This window comes from Arachis hypogaea, chromosome 20 (assembly GCF_003086295.3).
Source record: "Arachis hypogaea cultivar Tifrunner chromosome 20, arahy.Tifrunner.gnm2.J5K5, whole genome shotgun sequence".
In the NCBI taxonomy this organism is placed as follows: Eukaryota; Viridiplantae; Streptophyta; class Magnoliopsida; order Fabales; family Fabaceae; genus Arachis; species Arachis hypogaea.
In genome coordinates this window covers 9,882,116-9,900,453 of record NC_092055.1, presented here as the reverse complement: position 1 = coordinate 9,900,453, position 18,338 = coordinate 9,882,116, and positions in this window count along the sequence as shown.

Here is an 18,338-nt window from a genome sequence, read left to right as displayed (position 1 = left end):
CATAATACTGGCCGACGAAAGGGGAACTCAAATAGAGGTATCCCTCAAATTTGAATACTGGCCGACGAATGGATTTTTGATGGTTTAGAATTTCACAAATGAATTCTCGTTGCAAGTATAGTTCCTAAACCAAACAATAATCCTTTCATACAAAAGATTGTTTGTCACAAGTAACAAACCCCTAAAATTAATAACCGAAGTATTCAAACCTCGGGTCGTTCTCCCTAGGAATTGTAATGAAGTGTTTTGTTATTGGTTGTGAGTTATTTTTGGGGTTTTAATAAGAAACATGAAAGATAAATGGCAAGAAAGTAAACTAAAGCCTAAAAAGGTCTTGGCAAGGGTTGGTGGTCAAGGATCTCTATCCTAATCACTAACCACAATATGAGAATTGGCAAGGATTAATCTCATTAAATCATCCTCTAACTAGTAGTAAAGGAAAGTCAAATGAGCTATATCAATCCTAGTCCATAAGTCCTAACTCTCCACTAATTCAATTAGTGAGAACTAGAGTCAATGAATCCCAATCATCAATTACTTGGACATTAGTAACTCAAGAGTTCCTAAGTTACCTTTCCAAGCCAAGAACATAAAACTCTACTCTAAAATCCAACCAAGCATTTCATCAAACACTTGGAAGGCACAAAAGAAAAACATAGTAAATCAACAACAAGAATTAATTCTAACAACAATCAAATGTAAAGAATTAACAACAACAATTAAAGGAAACAAGACCTACATGAATTACCTCTTATTGAATTGGAAGAAAGTAGAAGGAACAATACTAGATCTACAATAAAATATAAGAACAATATAAAGGAAATTACAACAAAAGAATAGAAGAAGATGAATGTAGCAACAAAGAATTGAGAGGTAGAAGGAGATGAAAGCATGAATTAAAACCTAGATCTAAGATTATTGAACTAAACCTAATCCTAATTCTAGAGAGAAGTGAGAGCTTCTCTCTCTAGAAACTAACTCTCACTACTAAACTAAGCTAAAACTAAACTAATGATAACTAACATCTAAAGTATGAAAAGTCTCCTCATTCCCCCTTTAATCCTTGGCTTAAATAGCATCAGAAATGAGTTCTCCAACTTTTCATGCTTTCTTTCTTCATTCCCTTGATCCAATCTTTGCCTCCTAAACCTTAAATCACTTAACAAACATATCAAGGCATCTAATAGAATTAAGGTGAATTAAATTTAGCTATTTTGAGTCCTAAAAAGCATGTTTTCACATTCAAGCACAATTAAAGGAGAATATACAAAACCATGCTATTTCTTGAATAAATATGGGTAAAAGGTGATAAAATCCCCAAAAATCAATACAAGATAAACCGTCAAATTGGGGTTTGTCAACCTCCCCACACTTAAACCAAGCATGTCCTCATGCTTAAACCAAGAATGAAGTAAGGGTATGGCATTTATTCAATGGAAACTAACTAAATGCAATCTACCTATATGCAACTATCTAAATGAATGCAAGTGCTTGGTCAAAATAAATCAATTCCCAAGAAACATATATGCACAAGGGCTAAGGACTAGCAAGTCTAATCCACAATTGAATTGAGTTATTAAATATTTTTACAAACTTGCATGAAGAATGATGATCATAGGTGAAAACATGTAATTGAGCATCGAACCCTCACCGGATGTGTTTGCACTCTATTCGCTCAAGTGTTTAGGGTTGATTCACTCAATTCTCCTCTATTTCATGCTTTCCAAGATTTGTTTTTCTTCTAACAATCAACATTTATTTCATGCATGCATACAAGTATCATGAGGTCTTTTCATTGGTTGTAATGGGGCTAGGGTCAAGGTAGGATGCATATTTGGTCAAGTGAGCTTGAAATTTGAATCTTTGATAAGCTTAAACTTCCCACCTAACTTATGACATCCTATACAATTAAGTTCTAATTCTAGCTACCCATTCTTCACATTTTCACATGCTCATGCATTTTCTTTTTCATTTCACAACACTTATGCATTGATTTTATTGGACCTTGCCTTGGGGCATTTTGTCCCCTTTTTATTATTTTTTTCTTCTTTTTTTTTTCTATTTTTTTTTCTCTTTCCATATTATTTTTCTTTTCTTTTTCTTTTGTTTTTCTCATTTTTTTTTTCTATATACAAGAGCATCAATGCATAAGGTTTTACATTTGATCAATACATGAGTATGTACCCAATTCCCAATATTTTCAATAACAATACAAAATACCCTTTTATTCACCCAATGTCCCAAGGTTCCCACACTTGAATGATACTCACACACACTAGCCTAGGCTAATCAAAGATCCAAATTAAGGGACAATTATTGTTTTTCGCTTTAAGGCTTGTAATGTGCTAAAATAAGAATAAGTGGGTTAAGCGTAGGCTCAAATTTGGCTAACAAAGGAAGATAAAAGGTAAGGCTATTTGGGTAAGTGAGCTAATAAAATGATGGTCTCAATCATATAAATGCATGAATACACAAAATAATGGACATAAAGAATCAAACAAATCAAAGATTACAATCATAGAAAGAGAATAATGCACACAAGAAGGAAAAATAAGTGGTTGTAAGATGTAACCACACCGTTAGGCTCAAATCTCACAAGATTGTGTTCTTAGCTCAAAACATGATCCATAATATATATAATTCAAGCAAGTTCTATGAAAAGTTTTCACTCAAATCAATTGACATGCCCTATAGATAGAAATCTTGAAAAATTCTCATTATCTTGACTAAGCTTATTGTGTATACATATGCAAAAATAAGAAAATGCAAGTAAAAATCCTAAAATCCTAGAATGAAATGCAAAAGTATTGGAGTTAGAAATTTGTCACCCAAGATTGCCGATCGGTCGGACGACCTCCCCACACTTAAAAGTTTGCACCGTCCTCGGTGCACTCAAAGATGAGCAAGGGGGTACGGCGACTCTCCGGATTGCTATGTGTTCTTTATTCCGCTTCCATGGTTGCTTGTGGTGCATTCGTTATGAAAAAACAAAAATATAACACCATAAGATGAGAAGATATAAAAGCAAGGAAGCATACATTGTTGGAATGAGGTAAATCACTAGAATGAGGTGAGTGAATTAGTGTGACATTAAGAAATATTAGGTGTGTGAATTCTAAATTGCGCGGTTTAGAATACACATTAGCATAAAAGCTATGTCACAAAAGAAGCATGCACTTCACTTATCCTAGTGTGCTTGAGATGCTTTAAGTAAGCTTGTAAGGTAAGACAAGCATTAGAGAAGCATGAAAGCATTCAAGTCAAACATATGGATGGATATAATCATGAACACAATGCATTAAGGTAAATGCACAACATCATCCATCAAGAGGTTGCCTAATCGAGGGAAAAGGATCCAAATCACATGGTGGCTAGCTACAACATGCAATTCAAAAGAGTTATAAGCTCGAAGACAATTCTCATCACTTGGTATTTTTCAAAAGGTAAGCATGAAGAACTCAAAACCAAGTAACAAAATATAACCTCAATCATAGAATCCAACAAAGATTATCTAAAAACATTCATGCTAAAATAGCATTTAGTCATAAGGGATATAGCAATGTATAGTAAACAAAGTCAATACTCCAACACTTATGATGAAAAGAGAGAAAATAAAATGAAAACTAAACTAAAACTAACTAATCAACTAACTAACTAACTAACTAATTTGTTAACTAAAATAAATGGTTGTCAATGGTGTTTGGAAGTGTTGGATGAGGGGTAGGAGGAGGGAAGAAGAAAGGAAAAATGGAGAAATGGAAGGAGGAGAAGAAAAGAAATGGATGGAAGAAAGGGCATCCACGCGCACGCACGCATGGCGCGCGCGCGTCGTTGGCTTATTTCGAGAGTGGCGCGTAAGCGCGAGTTGGTTTGTGCGAAAGGCACAACGTTGGCGCGGCGCAGGCACAACTCTCTGGAAAATGTATGGAGGTTGGAACTTCTCAATCCACGCGTACGCACGCATGGCGCGCGCGCGTGGATGGTCGGAAATGCTGTAAGTGTGCGTATGCGCCATGTACGCGTACGCGTGGATGGTGCTCTGTTTTTCAAAAAAAAAAAAAATTCTATGTTTTTGCACCAATCCAAGCATTCCAAACCTCCAAACAGCTATCAAAACACCATAAAACCTTATTTAACATACTTAAACTGCCAAACATACTCAACTAACTAAACAAAACATGAAATTAAGCTAATTCTACCAATATATACAAAAGAAAAAATGAAAGGATTTTACCATGGTGGGTTGTCTCCCACCTAGCACTTTTGTTTATTGTCCTTAAGTTGGACTTATGGGGAGCTCCTCTCAAGGTGGCTTGTGCTTGTATTCATCTTGGAACTCCCACCAATGCTTGGTTCTCCATTGTGCCCCAAGATTCTTCATGGATTGAGCCAAGTCTTGATGGAGTTCTTCACAAGCTTGGGGCTCCCAAAGTTGATCCTCTTCTTGTAATCCGGGATCCCACACTTTGTTTTCACACCCGTCTTGAGGTTGGTCATCATTATTAGTCCAACCGGGTGGTGAGTAAGGTGAATTCTCTATATAGTGGCCAACAATCCTCCTAGACCCATCTATTTGAGCACTATTCCAACCTTTATATCTCATGTTTGATGCATCAACCATAATGAGCCTTGATTTGCAACGCCAACCACAAAACCTTTTTCGTTTACGCTTCATCCCACAAAGGATCCTAAGTTGACCATCCGTTTCAAGCAAGCCATACTCAAGTGGGACAATAAAGCTAATAGAAATGAATTTTACCCACTCAAGTGGAGGAGTAGATGGCAACCTAGGCAAAGACAACTCCAAGAGTTTTGATAAAGCGTATTCAATTCCCATCCTCCTTTTTCTAAGGATTTCCACCTCTTCACAAGACTTCTCAATTATAATCCTTTGTTCAACAATTTTATATAAACCTTTTCTTCTACTCAAGTCATAAATGGGAGGGTAAGAAAAATTTACCTCCACATTGCTTTCCATCTTGTTGGGAGAAGGTTCTTCATGCTCAAAGGATTCTTCACCACTAAGGTTTAATGCTTGATCTTCATCACCAAGGGAACTCACTTCTTGCTCTATCCCATCCAAATCTTCATATGGAATATGTCTTGGAAGGTGTGCACTTTCCTTCCTAGCATCAATTTCAATCATCTTGGAGGGGTTTTCTTCAATTCTAGATTCCCATGGAGGCTCCGCATCTCCTAAGTCTTCAACCAATTCTTCCCTTTCTTCAATAATCATAGCTTCCTCCAATTGTTCCAATACAAAGCAACTTCCCTCATTCTCCACCAATCTCTCTTTTATGTTATGCTCTTCATTTGATTCCCCACATGTAGCCATGGGAGTTCCTTGAGAGTTCAAGCATTGGGATGCTAACCGGTTTACCACCTCATCCAAGGCGGCCGTGAATTGTTGCACATCCCTTTTCATTTCCTCTTGTCCTTGAACAAGAACATCAAGGATGTCATCCATTGGAGGTTGGGGTGGATGGAAGGGTTCATCAATTTGGGGGAAGGGTTCATAGTAGGAAGGTGGTTCTTCTTGGTAGAGTTGTGGTGGTTCTATGTTTTCCACTCTTTCCACTTGTTGCACAACACACTCCATGGTTGCTTGAAATTGATCCAGTGCTTCCTTGAGATGATCCCTTGACTCTTGTTCCTCTTGGATAATATGATTAGGATCATGTGGCTCTTGGATCAATAGATATGAGTATTCTTCCATGGGAGGTTGTGGTGAAAAGTAGTATTCATCTTGTGGTTGAAAATTTTCATATATTGGAGGTGGTTCATCTTGGTAATAATGTGGAGGGGTGGCTCTTGGAAGTGGTGATGTTGAGATGATGGTGGCTCTATATGTGGTTCATATGGCTCATACGGTTGTTGTAATGGTGGATATGGATGAGGGTCATATGAAGGTGGTTGGTGAAAAGTGGCTTTTGAGTATGGTTGAGGGTTATGATGAGGGTATGGCTCATAGGCATATGGTGGTGGTTCTTGAAAGTCACAAGGGAGTTCACCATAGCCATTAGATTGATATGCATCAAAGAATGGCTCTTCTTCATAGTGTATTGGTGGAGGTTGTTGCCATGAAGATTGATCATGTGCATGTGGCTCTTCCCACCTTTGGTTATCCCATTCTTGATACACATCTTCATTGTAGTCCCCATCACCTACAACATAGTTGTAATCACACTCATAGCCAAAATGAGAATTCATGGTGAAAAGATAAAATAAAAACAAAAGCTAATAGAAAACAAAAGAAACAAAATTCTACAACTAGCAAATAAAGCAAAAAGCAAGATATTCACACTATTCACATATGTACAATAACCAATAACATAAAACCATTGCAATTCTCCGGCAACGGCGCCATTTTGACGAATGAATTTTTGATGGTTTAGAATTTCACAAATGAATTCTCGTTGCAAGTATAGTTCCTAAACCAAACAATAATCCTTTCATACAAAAGATTGTTTGTCACAAGTAACAAACCCCTAAAATTAATAACCGAAGTATTCAAACCTCGGGTCGTTCTCCCTAGGAATTGTAATGAAGTGTTTTGTTATTGGTTGTGAGTTATTTTTGGGGTTTTAATAAGAAACATGAAAGATAAATGGCAAGAAAGTAAACTAAGGCCTAAAAAGGTCTTGGCAAGGGTTGGTGGTCAAGGATCTCTATCCTAATCACTAACCACAATATGAGAATTGGCAAGGATTAATCTCATTAAATCATCCTCTAACTAGTAGTAAAGGAAAGTCAAATGAGCTATATCAATCCTAGTCCATAAGTCCTAACTCTCCACTAATTCAATTAGTGAGAACTAGAGTCAATGAATCTCAATCATCAATTACTTGGACATTAGTAACTCAAGAGTTCCTAAGTTACCTTTCCAAGCCAAGAACATAAAACTCTACTCTAAAATCCAACCAAGCATTTCATCAAACACTTGGAAGGCACAAAAGAAAAACATAGTAAATCAACAACAAGAATTAATTCTAACAACAATCAAATGTAAAGAATTAACAACAACAATTAAAGGAAACAAGACCTACATGAATTACCTCTTATTGAATTGGAAGAAACTAGAAGGAACAATACTAGATCTACAACAAAATATAAGAACAATATAAAGGAAATTACAACAAAAGAATAGAAGAAGATGAATGTAGCAACAAAGAATTGAGAGGTAGAAGGAGATGAAAGCATGAATTAAAACCTAGATCTAAGATTATTGAACTAAACCTAATCCTAATTCTAGAGAGAAGTGAGAGCTTCTCTCTCTAGAAACTAACTCTCACTACTAAACTAAGCTAAAACTAAACTAATGATAACTAACATCTAAAGTATGAAAAGTCTCCTCATTCCCCCTTTAATCCTTGGCTTAAATAGCATCAGAAATGAGTTCTCCAACTTTTCATGCTTTCTTTCTTCATTCCCTTGATCCAATCTTTGCCTCCTAAACCTTAAATCACTTAACAAACATATCAAGGCATCTAATAGAATCAAGGTGAATTAAATTTAGCTATTTTGAGTCCTAAAAAGCATGTTTTCACATTCAAGCACAATTAAAGGAGAATATACAAAACCATGCTATTTCTTGAATAAATATGGGTAAAAGGTGATAAAATCCCCAAAAATCAATACAAGATAAACAGTCAAATTGGGGTTTGTCAGGTATCCCTCAAATTTGAATTCCCAGCTTCAAATAATCAGGCAGAATATGAAGCCCTGATTGCAGGATTGAAGCTGGCCGAAGAAGTCGGTGCAACAAAAGTGATGATATACAGTGACTCTCAGGTGGTGACTTCCCAGATAAATGGAGAGTATCAGGCCAAAGACCCAAACATGAAGAGATACTTGGAAAAAACTCTGGAGTATCTAGGGCGCTTTTCGGAGACTGAGGTTAGGCATATAACTCGGGATCTCAATAGTAGAGCAGATGCCCTCTCCAAGTTAGCAAGTACAAAACCAGGAGGGAATAATAGAAGCCTGATCTAGGAAACTCTCCAAGAACCCTCTGTGGTAAAAGTAGAGGACAAACGAGATGTCCTTGAGGTAACCGGGCTAAATCTCGGATGGATGAATCCTCTGGTCGAATACCTAAAATTCGACATCCTCCCCAAAGAGGAAAAAGAGGCCAAGAAAATCCGGAGGAAAGCACAATATTACACTTTGGTGAAAAATATACTTTATAAAAGAGGAATATCAACACCATTGTTGAAGTGCGTACCGACCTCAAGGACCACTAAAGTGCTAGAGGAAGTTCATAATGGGATCTGCAAAAACCATCTCGGAGCCAGGTCACTAGCCAGAAAAGTAATCCGAGCTGAATTCTACTGGCCAACCTTGCAGAAAGATGCCATAGAATTTGTGAAAAAATGTCAACCATGCCAGATGCATACAAATTTCCACGTGGCTCCCCCCGAGGAGCTCATCAGTATAACTTCTCCGTGGCCCTTCGCAAAATGGGGAATGGATTTGTTAGGTCCTTTTCCCCAGGCGCTAGGACAAGTCAAATACCTGATCGTGGGAATAGATTACTTCACAAAGTGGATAGAAGCAGAACCATTGGCCACCATCACAGCCCAAAGAAGTCGGAGGTTCCTCTACAAAAATATCATCACAAGGTATGGAATACCTTATTCCATTACTACAGATAACGGAACCCAGTTCACCGACTCTACCTTTAGAAGCCTAGTGGCCAGTATGAAAATCAAACACCAGTTCACCTCGGTGGAACATCCACAAGCAAATGGACAAGCCGAGACAGCCAACAAAGTCATACTGACAGGGCTAAAGAAAAGACTACAAGATGCAAAAGGAGCCTGGACAGAGGAGCTCCCCCAAGTGTTGTGGGCTTATCGGACGACACCCCAATCTGCCACTGGAGAAATACCCTTCCGACTTGTCTATGGTGTATAAGCTATGATACCAGTGGAAATCAGTGAGCAAAACCCAAGAGTGATTCTCCATGATGAAATTGGGAACATACAGGGGCACAAAGAGGAGCTTGAATTGCTCCCCGAAGTCCGAGAACAAGCCCGGATAAGAGAAGCAGCGCTGAAGCAAAGGATGACTACCAGGTACAACAAAAAAGTTATTCGAATAAGCTTCACCCTAAACGATCTGGTCTTGATCAGAAACGATATAGGAGTCAACAAATCGGGGGAAGGAAAACTCGCTGCCAATTGGAAAGGACCCTACAAAGTTAGCGAGGTCTTAGGAAAAAGTTATTATAAGGTGACCGACTTAAACGGCACCGAGCTACCAAGGGCGTGGCATGCTTGTAACATGAAAAGGTACTATAGCTAAAAGCGAACTCTACTCCCTGATGTACTCTTTTCCCAACTTCATGATTTTTTCCCAAAAATTAAAGGGTTTTTTCTGAAGAAGGGTTTTTAACGAGGCATCATAGTAGAGGCTAAGGGGGGAATAGATCATTAAACCCTTAGTAGCCGTAAAGTACCTTCCCAAATAAATAAAGATCTTTTTTACAATATTTCTTATAAATTCCTTCTCGTTTACTTTTCTACGAAACGCGCCGACTTAAGCTCGACAAAACGTGAAAATCCCATGAACCGACCTAGATGGTCGTCAGGATAAAACGATGAGGTACAAGTCGGTGTAAAGAGGTTATAAAAGTTGATCGTGAGAAACTCGGAAACATTCCGACTCATAAGTCGAAATGAAAAACCGAGTAGAAAAGAAAACGCATCGCAAAAATAACCTAAGTCATAAGAACTCAATAAAACAAAGTTGAGTATAAGGACTAACAAAAAAAGGGATCGAAAAAACCTAGAAAAAGCTTAAAAGCTGTCCTAAAGTCCTTCAAGCGAAAAGGCTCAGAAAGACAGACAAGCCAAAGAAAAGGTTTTCAGAAAAGATCAAGGGGACTTCGAAAAATCAAAATAAAAAAAGCATGCACACAGAAAGGTAGCTGAAACCTTTATACCAAAAAGCGCATTTTTGTTAAATAAAACCCTTATCCAAAAAAAAGGGGCAATTATAAATATTTTTATTTATGGCCATAAAAGACCAACACAAATGTCAACATACCACCACCACGAATATAAAGAGTTTAAAAAAGAGGGACCCACAGGCCGGGCCCCATATAGCCAACAAATTTTTAAAGAGTATCACCACCAGGACCGAAGGGAGTAGTCGGATCACCGCCAGAGTCGGAAAGAGAAGTCGGAGCGCCATCAGGACCAGGGAGAGAAGTATCCATAGGAGTCGGAGAAGAGGTGCCGTGAGGTCTTGAGGAACTCGGAACATCCTTTGGACGAGGAGGGGACTCAATGATTCTCTGCCCCCGAGTCTTCAAATCTGACTCGGTGACGACCTTGGGAGCTGGGGGATAAACTATGGCACCATCAATAACGACCTTGTCAGGATCCAAAGGAGAGAGATCCAGGTCGGGAGCAAGAACTCCGACCTGCTCCTTAAAAATCCTCCAGGCCTCCTCGGCCCCCTCAGCAATAGAGTCCTCCAACTCGGCGTAGGCAGTCCGAGAGTTCAACAAATCCCTCCTTACAGCCACAAGGTCCTCAAATAAACTCTGATAACTCTCCTGCGCCTTCTTTCTCAAGCCCTCCTCCATGTTACATTGGGCTTGTAACTTGCTCTCCTTCTCTCGGAGGCCATCCCTCTCCTCCTTCAATTTGGCGACCTCCATCTTCAACTCTTTCTCATGTTCCTGATATATGAGAAGCCTTCCCTCCAACTCTTCAACCCTAGAGGTTGAACCCAAAGAGCTAAGAGGAGTCTTCTCAAAAATATTGAGGAACTTGGCACACATCCGGCATCCCCGCCACCCTGATGCTCTCCTCAGCCAGAATAGTGAGGTGGTTCCGAATAGAAACATCATTCATACCTATACGGGTATGGGGGTAGATGAATCTTCGGATAAATGCAGGAGCATCTACCTTAGCCTCACCTTCAAAAGAAGAGCCAGACTCTAAAGCCTTGCGCTTCTTCTTCTCTGGCTCAGGGGAAGGTCGGGGAGGAGGGGACGGCTGAGAAGAAGCCGAGGAGGAGATAACAATGGGTTGAGAAGGAGTCTCCAAATTTCGGGAAGAAGGGGGAGGAAGAGGAAGATGAGAGCTAGTTACCCTGGCACTACCGGTTCTGGCGCGAGACCTCGCCTTGGCCTCCTGGACTCTCTGGTAAAACTCATTGGAATTCTTCCTCGCCATCTCTGTAAAAGAAAACAATTAGTAAAACAAGTCGGTAAACTTCAAGTCGGTAGAAACAAGTCGGAAACAAAGTAGATAAAAGCTACCTAGTTGTGTTTGGACAAAAGACGACGACCCCTGGAGAAATTTTTTGGTATCCAGATATGGGGCCCTCCCCCATACTTCTCGGAGGAACCCTATAATGGCTGCCTCCACCTCATCCAGATCCTCCAAACCATATTTCTCACAGGGGGCCTCTAACCAGTACAAGGGAAAGCAAGGAGAAGAATTCTCATCCAAGAAAAAGGGGTGGTGACCCTTTACGGCTTGAACTTTGAAAAAATAATTTTTGAAGTCATGGAAAGATTCATCAAAAAGGGTAAATACCCTCCGACCTTGTATAGCTCGGAAGGACACCCATTGTTGCTTATTATTCTGCCCACTGAAGGGCTTGGTCATGTGGAAAAGAAAGAAGAAAATCCTCAAAGAAGTCGGAAATTCCAAGGCATGGCTGATAAATTGATAAATTTTCAGAAAACCCCAAGAATTGGGATGAAGCTGGGTAGGTGCAACACGGCAGTGACGTAAAACAGCAACCTCAAAATCGGAGAAAGGGAAAAAAACGCCCAGGCGGGTAATCATACTCTCATACATATAAAAGAAATGAGGGGCTACCTCTGAAGCCATGCCAAAGCAAACCCGGTCTTCCGGACCCGGGGCAAGCAGTTCATACTTTGTCTCATCCTCATCAGAGGTGCAGAGCCGGTGACGAGTGCGAAGGTCAGTAATAAAATCAGTGTCAACTAGAGGTTCCTCTCCTAAGACTGTGACATCAACCCACTGAGCAAGAATTTCTACGGAAGAGATTTCTTTTCCTAAAAAGGTGAGTGAAACCTACAAAGAAAAAAGAAAAGAAAATAAAAAACATGGTCTCTAAGGGGAAATACGGAATCAGAGCCTACGAATCAACTTCTCTCTATCTAAAGAATAAAAGCATGCAAACAGAAAGCACGTCATAAAGAAGAGAAGAAAAGACTAACCTTTATCTGGGAGTAAGGTAGAGGAAGATAAAAGCCTTCAAACAAGGGGTACTCCACGAACGGATGAGAAGAAGAAAATTTGAAAAATCGCAGAAACGAAGCAACGAAAGAGAAGGAAAGTATTTATAAACACATTAGGGGCATAATGGTAAAAACGGACACAGTCATTAATGGGTGCACCGTTACCAAGACAATCCCTACGCAAACCTCTAACGGACGCGACATTTGATTAGACGTAACTGTGAAAATCAAAAGTCACAAAAAGTCACGTCGGTTCCAAACCATCACGTCGATCCTCCAACAAGTCGGCTACGACCCCGAGTAGAATACTCGAACCCAAGTCCTAAAAAGAAATTGGGCTCGAGTAGGGGCACTGTTCATACCCTGGCCCAATGATAAGGCCCAGGTCCAAACGAAAGGCCCAATCCAAAGGATTGAGCCTCGCCCTACACCGACCTTCACCCTACGAAGTCGGTCCCTACCACGGCTTGCTCTAAAGAAGTCGGGACGAAGATTAGCTGGCAGATAAACACCCATTCGAATGAGTAACTGCCCCTAAAATCTCTCTACCCACTTCCTGGAGCCATATCTCAACCTCCCTAAGATAAAGGGACGGTTATCCCCCATAAATAACGGAACTACACCAACGGTGGTTATGGGTTCACCACTATAAATACACTGACACTTCTCAGGTATCTCAGAAGTCCCAATACTCTATAGACCTGCTTATCCCCCTTTGTTGACTTAGGCATCGGAGTGTCTTTGCAGGTACCATCCCCCATTCACTCGTATTCACAAGTCGGACGGAGATCCTGAAGACGCGAATTCGCCCGAAGGCTTCTCTCCATAGACGATTGGGTCAACCCAGCAAGTCCAGCCCAATAATCTCCGGTTACCCATCGTAACAACTAGATTTTTGTTTCTCATTGTATTTAACTGTTAACATTCTTACTAAGTTCAAAGAAAGATGACAAAATTGCCCCTTAAAAAGGGAAATTTTTTAATACGTTAAAATAAAAATTTTAATAACTTTTAATGTCCTCACTTTCTCTCCAAGAAGAGAGTTGCTATTCTATCACTGAGACAACAGTTTTCGACTAATACAGTAAGTCGGTAACTTTTGGAAGAGAGACAATCGAAAAATTGGGACTGAATTATAGAAACTAAAATAAATTTTGGTATTATATTTGGTATAAAGTGAGAGACAGATTAAAATAAAAATAAATTTTTAATTTAATTTATACAAAAAATAAAGCTAGAATTAATTATTTAAAATAAAAATATTTTAAATATAAAATATTATTAAAATTTTAATTTCAATTTTTAAAAATTTTAGTCTCAGGATATTTAATAATTATGAGATATTTTATGAAGGTTTTTAATAATTATTTTAAGACACTCTTTAGATAGCATAAATTTAAAAGTTGAATAAAACTACTTTTTTATGAGTTTTTAGTAGGGGTGTGCATGACCCGGCCCGGTTCGAAGACCCGGCCCGGTCCCAAACACTTTAGGGGCTAATTTGGTGTGATTTCATCGGGTCTAGGGTCGGGTATGGGTCTCAAAAATAGACCCGGTCATAATTTCGGGTCGGGTCCGGGCCATAGCTCGGGTCACCCGAAATCGGCCCGATGGCCCGGTCATCATATATAATTAATATTTTGTGTTATTAGTGATGGATGATGGCTATTATTATGTGAAATTTAAGTGTTGTAAACCTTAATATTTTGTGTTATTAGTCATTATATATAAGACTATAAGTTAATATTTTATGTTTAAAATGCATAAGACTTTAGACTAATGCATAATATTGTGTTATTTGTATTGATTTAAATATTTGGTGTTATTAGGCAATATTAGTATTGATTATGGTTATGTTTTAATTTTAGAGAAGAGTTGGTTCTTAGTATATATATTTCTAAGTGAATTTTATCATGTCAAATAATGATTGGAGTCTTGGAAATTTGGATATTTTTACATGCTAACTTACAAGAAGGTATCAAGGTAATATAATGTTAACGGCCCGGTTTTCACCCGGTTTTTACCCGGTATAATCGTGGCCCGAAAGTGTATAGATTTCATCGGGTCTAGGGTCGGGTTCGGGTTTTAAAAATAGGCCCGGTATATATTTCGGGTCGGGTCTGGGTCACACCAAACCCGGTTTCACCCGGCCCATGCACACCCCTAGTTTTTAGTGTATTTAAATAATAGGGTTGCACACGGATCGGATTGGATATAGTGTAAAATTCTATCTGATCCACACTGCACTCATTAGATCGAATCGGATACGATATCTGTATTTTTTTAAGCCCGATATCGGATCGGATATTGAGTATATCCGCATAATTCAAAAAAACTATTTTAAGATTTTGTTTGGCTATTTTTACAAAAAAATATCCAAAAAATTTATTTTGTATTTGTTTAAACTTATTTACTCCTAAAATATTATCAATAATAGTTCTTTTGAATAACAAAAACAAAATAATAACATAAGATTTAAGTTTAATTATTCTAAGTTGAAGTAAAGTATAAAAAATTAAAAAAAAATATCATAAAATTCATAAAATAACACACTAAAATTCATATCACATTAGGGTTTACTTTCTTAAACTATGCTATTTATATGTGATGGGCGGATATACAGATTTGCGAATCGAATCCGCTGATATCACAGCCGAATCCGCAATCCGATCCTACCAGAGTGTGGATCCAATGACTTTGCGGATCAGATAATATTCACAAAATTCGGATGGGATGCGAATAATTATTGTGGATATTATTCGATTTATGTGCAGCCCTACTAAATAGTCAAAAACTTATATTTTAAATTTTTTTTCACTAATATGTTCAAGAATCAATCTTTTTTTAAAAAACAAAATAAAAACTACGTTGAACTTGTAATTGAGTCGGCAACGAATATTACCTTACCTTCATTCTTCAACGTCTTAATTTGTTATTTAGTTGCCTTAGGATTTTTTTCTCTTTTATTTTTTGGTCAGAGTTTTTTTTTTCTTAACAAAAATAACTATCTTTTCATTTCTCCTTTTATTTCGCATTGTTTATTAGTATTTTAAAAAATTTTGAAATTTCAAACGGTATTCCACATTTAACAGTTTATTATATTTCACCATGTCAATGTTTTGTTTTGGTTTTCACTTTTGATGCTTACTAGGAAATTTTATTTTTCTTTTAAAAATGCCCAAATATTTTTAAAGTTTGTTTATGTTTATTAATATAAATATAAACATAAGCACATAACTCTTAGTATAAATTGATTTGTCTCGTCCCAACTTTCTCTCTTTTCCAGTTAATCTCTTTCTACTACCTTTTAATTACTTTTAAGTTTTATTTTAACCAATTATTTATTCGTCCACCACAATTTGCCCACCAACCCATTGTTTACTTATATTTATATAAATGAATTTTCATTTTCTATTAATTATATTTTCCTGATTATTGTGTTTTTTTTTCCCCTGTGATTATTGTTGTTTTTCAACCAGCACTATTCTTTCTTATATTTTCCGGGTCCAAATTCTTTCTTTCTTCCTTTCCTTTTTTTTTTTTTTTTTTGTGTTTTGTTTGATGAATTCAAACTCAATTCACTTTTTATTATTACAAAGTCATCATATGTTTTGGGTCATACATTGCAAATTCTCTTTTTGGACGTTGCTCGTGGATTCATTTACGATGGCAACCATATTGGGTGCATGGGCAGTGGGCTTATAGAAACGCATCATACTTGTTGAAACTGCTCAACAAGTTTTCTTTATCATATTAACAAAAAAAAAAAGTTTTCTTTATCAAGTTTCCAAGACAGACCCCTTTCCCTTTCTCTCTTAAAAATATAAGAAATAGTAACATAATTCAAGCAAAAAAATTTCTTTGAAGTTATAAAATAATAAAATAAAATAAACCCATAGCACATGAACTTTTCTAATTTCTATTCAAGAATAACTAGATTTTTGTTTCTCATTGTATTAACTATTAACATTCTTACTACTTTGACTCAAAGACCTGCAAGAAAGACAACAAATTAAGAATATTTTAGTATTAAAATATATTCTTTTTCTATTCTATTTTTATTCTCTTTTTCTATTCGAAATCTTATTCATTTGATAATGTCATATGAATAGTTAAAAACATGTGAAATATACTACTAACTCAATAATAAAAGTTTTGCAAAGAAACGGAAACAAGCTACCAATCACTCTAATTTTTTAAATGAAATTCAAATTAATTTAATCTTTTTATGATAATTATATTTTTTAATACTAATTCGACATATTTAATCTTTTGAAGATTATATAAATGCACTCTTAAGATTTGTTTGGGCGTTTTTAAATCGATAAATTTTTTTTTTATTTTTTAATATGTTTGACAAATTTTTAATAGTAAAAATAAAAATACTGGAAAAATAAAAATAAAACATCTTTTTTAAAAAATTATAATTTACATTTTTTTTAAAAAAATATTTTTCTTTAAAAAAATTATTTTTTCTTTAAACAAATTATTTTTCACATACTAAATAAACAAAAAAATAATTTTATTTTATTTTACTCAAATATAATTAATAAATAAATTTTTTTTAATATAAAATATCTAAACATAAATTATAAAAGATCTTTTCAAAAATTATCATAAAAAAAAAAGTTTTTTCGAAAATGGCGCCAAAGAAATTCTTAATCTTCCATAAACTATTTTCACTATTAAACCAAAAATAATAATAATAATAATAATGCAAAGAATACGGTTACCACAAAAGGAAGGATCAATCACAATGGGAAATGATTATTTTATTGATATATTTAGATAAAAGAAATAGGAAAGAGTACGTACTCCGTACTCAGAGAGAATGAGAGAAGGAGAGAGCGGGAACGAGTGTTTGAGGGCGAAACACAGTGAGCATGGCGGCCATGCCGTCGGAAGAGATAAGGGGGAGAGTGTGGGTGGGGGTGCATCCGGTGTCAAGGAGGGTTTTTCACGAGGGGGTTTTTCAAATCCTACAAAGATCTCCTTTAGAGATAAAGTTATTGGTCCAGAGAAATCGAAGGCGTTTGCACTTGCAGGATCTCTATCTGGGGATAGTATAGCCACGGTGGTGGGCAAGCAGGGCGATTCCCAACCTCCATGTGTAAACTTCACTGAAGAAGCCAAGCTTTGTTTGGCAGAGCCTTATCGAGAAGCTTTAGTGATTAAGGTTCTTGATAAAAATTATAGTTACACAGCTCTTTCACACAAGCTTCGGATGGTTTGGCGCATCAAAGGTGGCTTTGATCTGCTTGATGTGGGGTTTGGGTACTTCATGGTAAAATTCGATGCATGTGAAGATCGTGAGAAGGTCATGCTTGGTGGTCCGTGGTTGATTGAGGGGCACTATGTTGCTGTAAAACCGTGGGATATAGATTTTCGGCCATGTGAGCAATCCTTCGGGTCTACGCTTGTATGGGTTCGGATTTCGGGGCTCCCAATCTGGTGCTATCAGGAACAGGCCATGATGCGTATTGCTTCTGCAATAGGAGTTCCCATCAAAGTGGACTTAGCCACTAAATTGGCTGAGAGAGGACGATATGCCCGAGTATGTGTTCAAATAAATTTAGGACTGCCAGTGATCAAGCATATCATTGTGGAAGGCGTAACTCATGTAGTGGAGTATGAAAGTTTAAATTTAATTTGTAACTCTTGTGCACGTTATGGTCACGATATGGCACAGTGCTTGGGTAGAGACTCTAGGGAAGGAAAGAGTGTTGATTCCGATGCCACCAAGCCACGGGACGGTACAAAGGCAGTGCCACATCCTGAGACCAAAAGTCATAATTTAAATGAAGTAGAACCTAATGTGGTAGGTGGCGTTACTGGCGAGAATCCTGCATCGAATTTGCAAGAAGATTTGGAGGCTAATAATTTGGAAAGAAATAATGTTGAGGAGGCTTGCATGCATGATGAACCAGGCTGGGAGCAAGTTGTGAGGAAAGGTAAAACCAAGCTGGGTCAGAAGCAATCTAACAAGGTCCAAAGAGGCATTCAATCCAGAATCGATTCGGGTAGAGTAATCAGGCCCACCATTCACTTCTCTCACACGAATGGATCAAGCTCCTATCGTGCTAGGGTCGGGTCACGAGTCAAGGTCGGA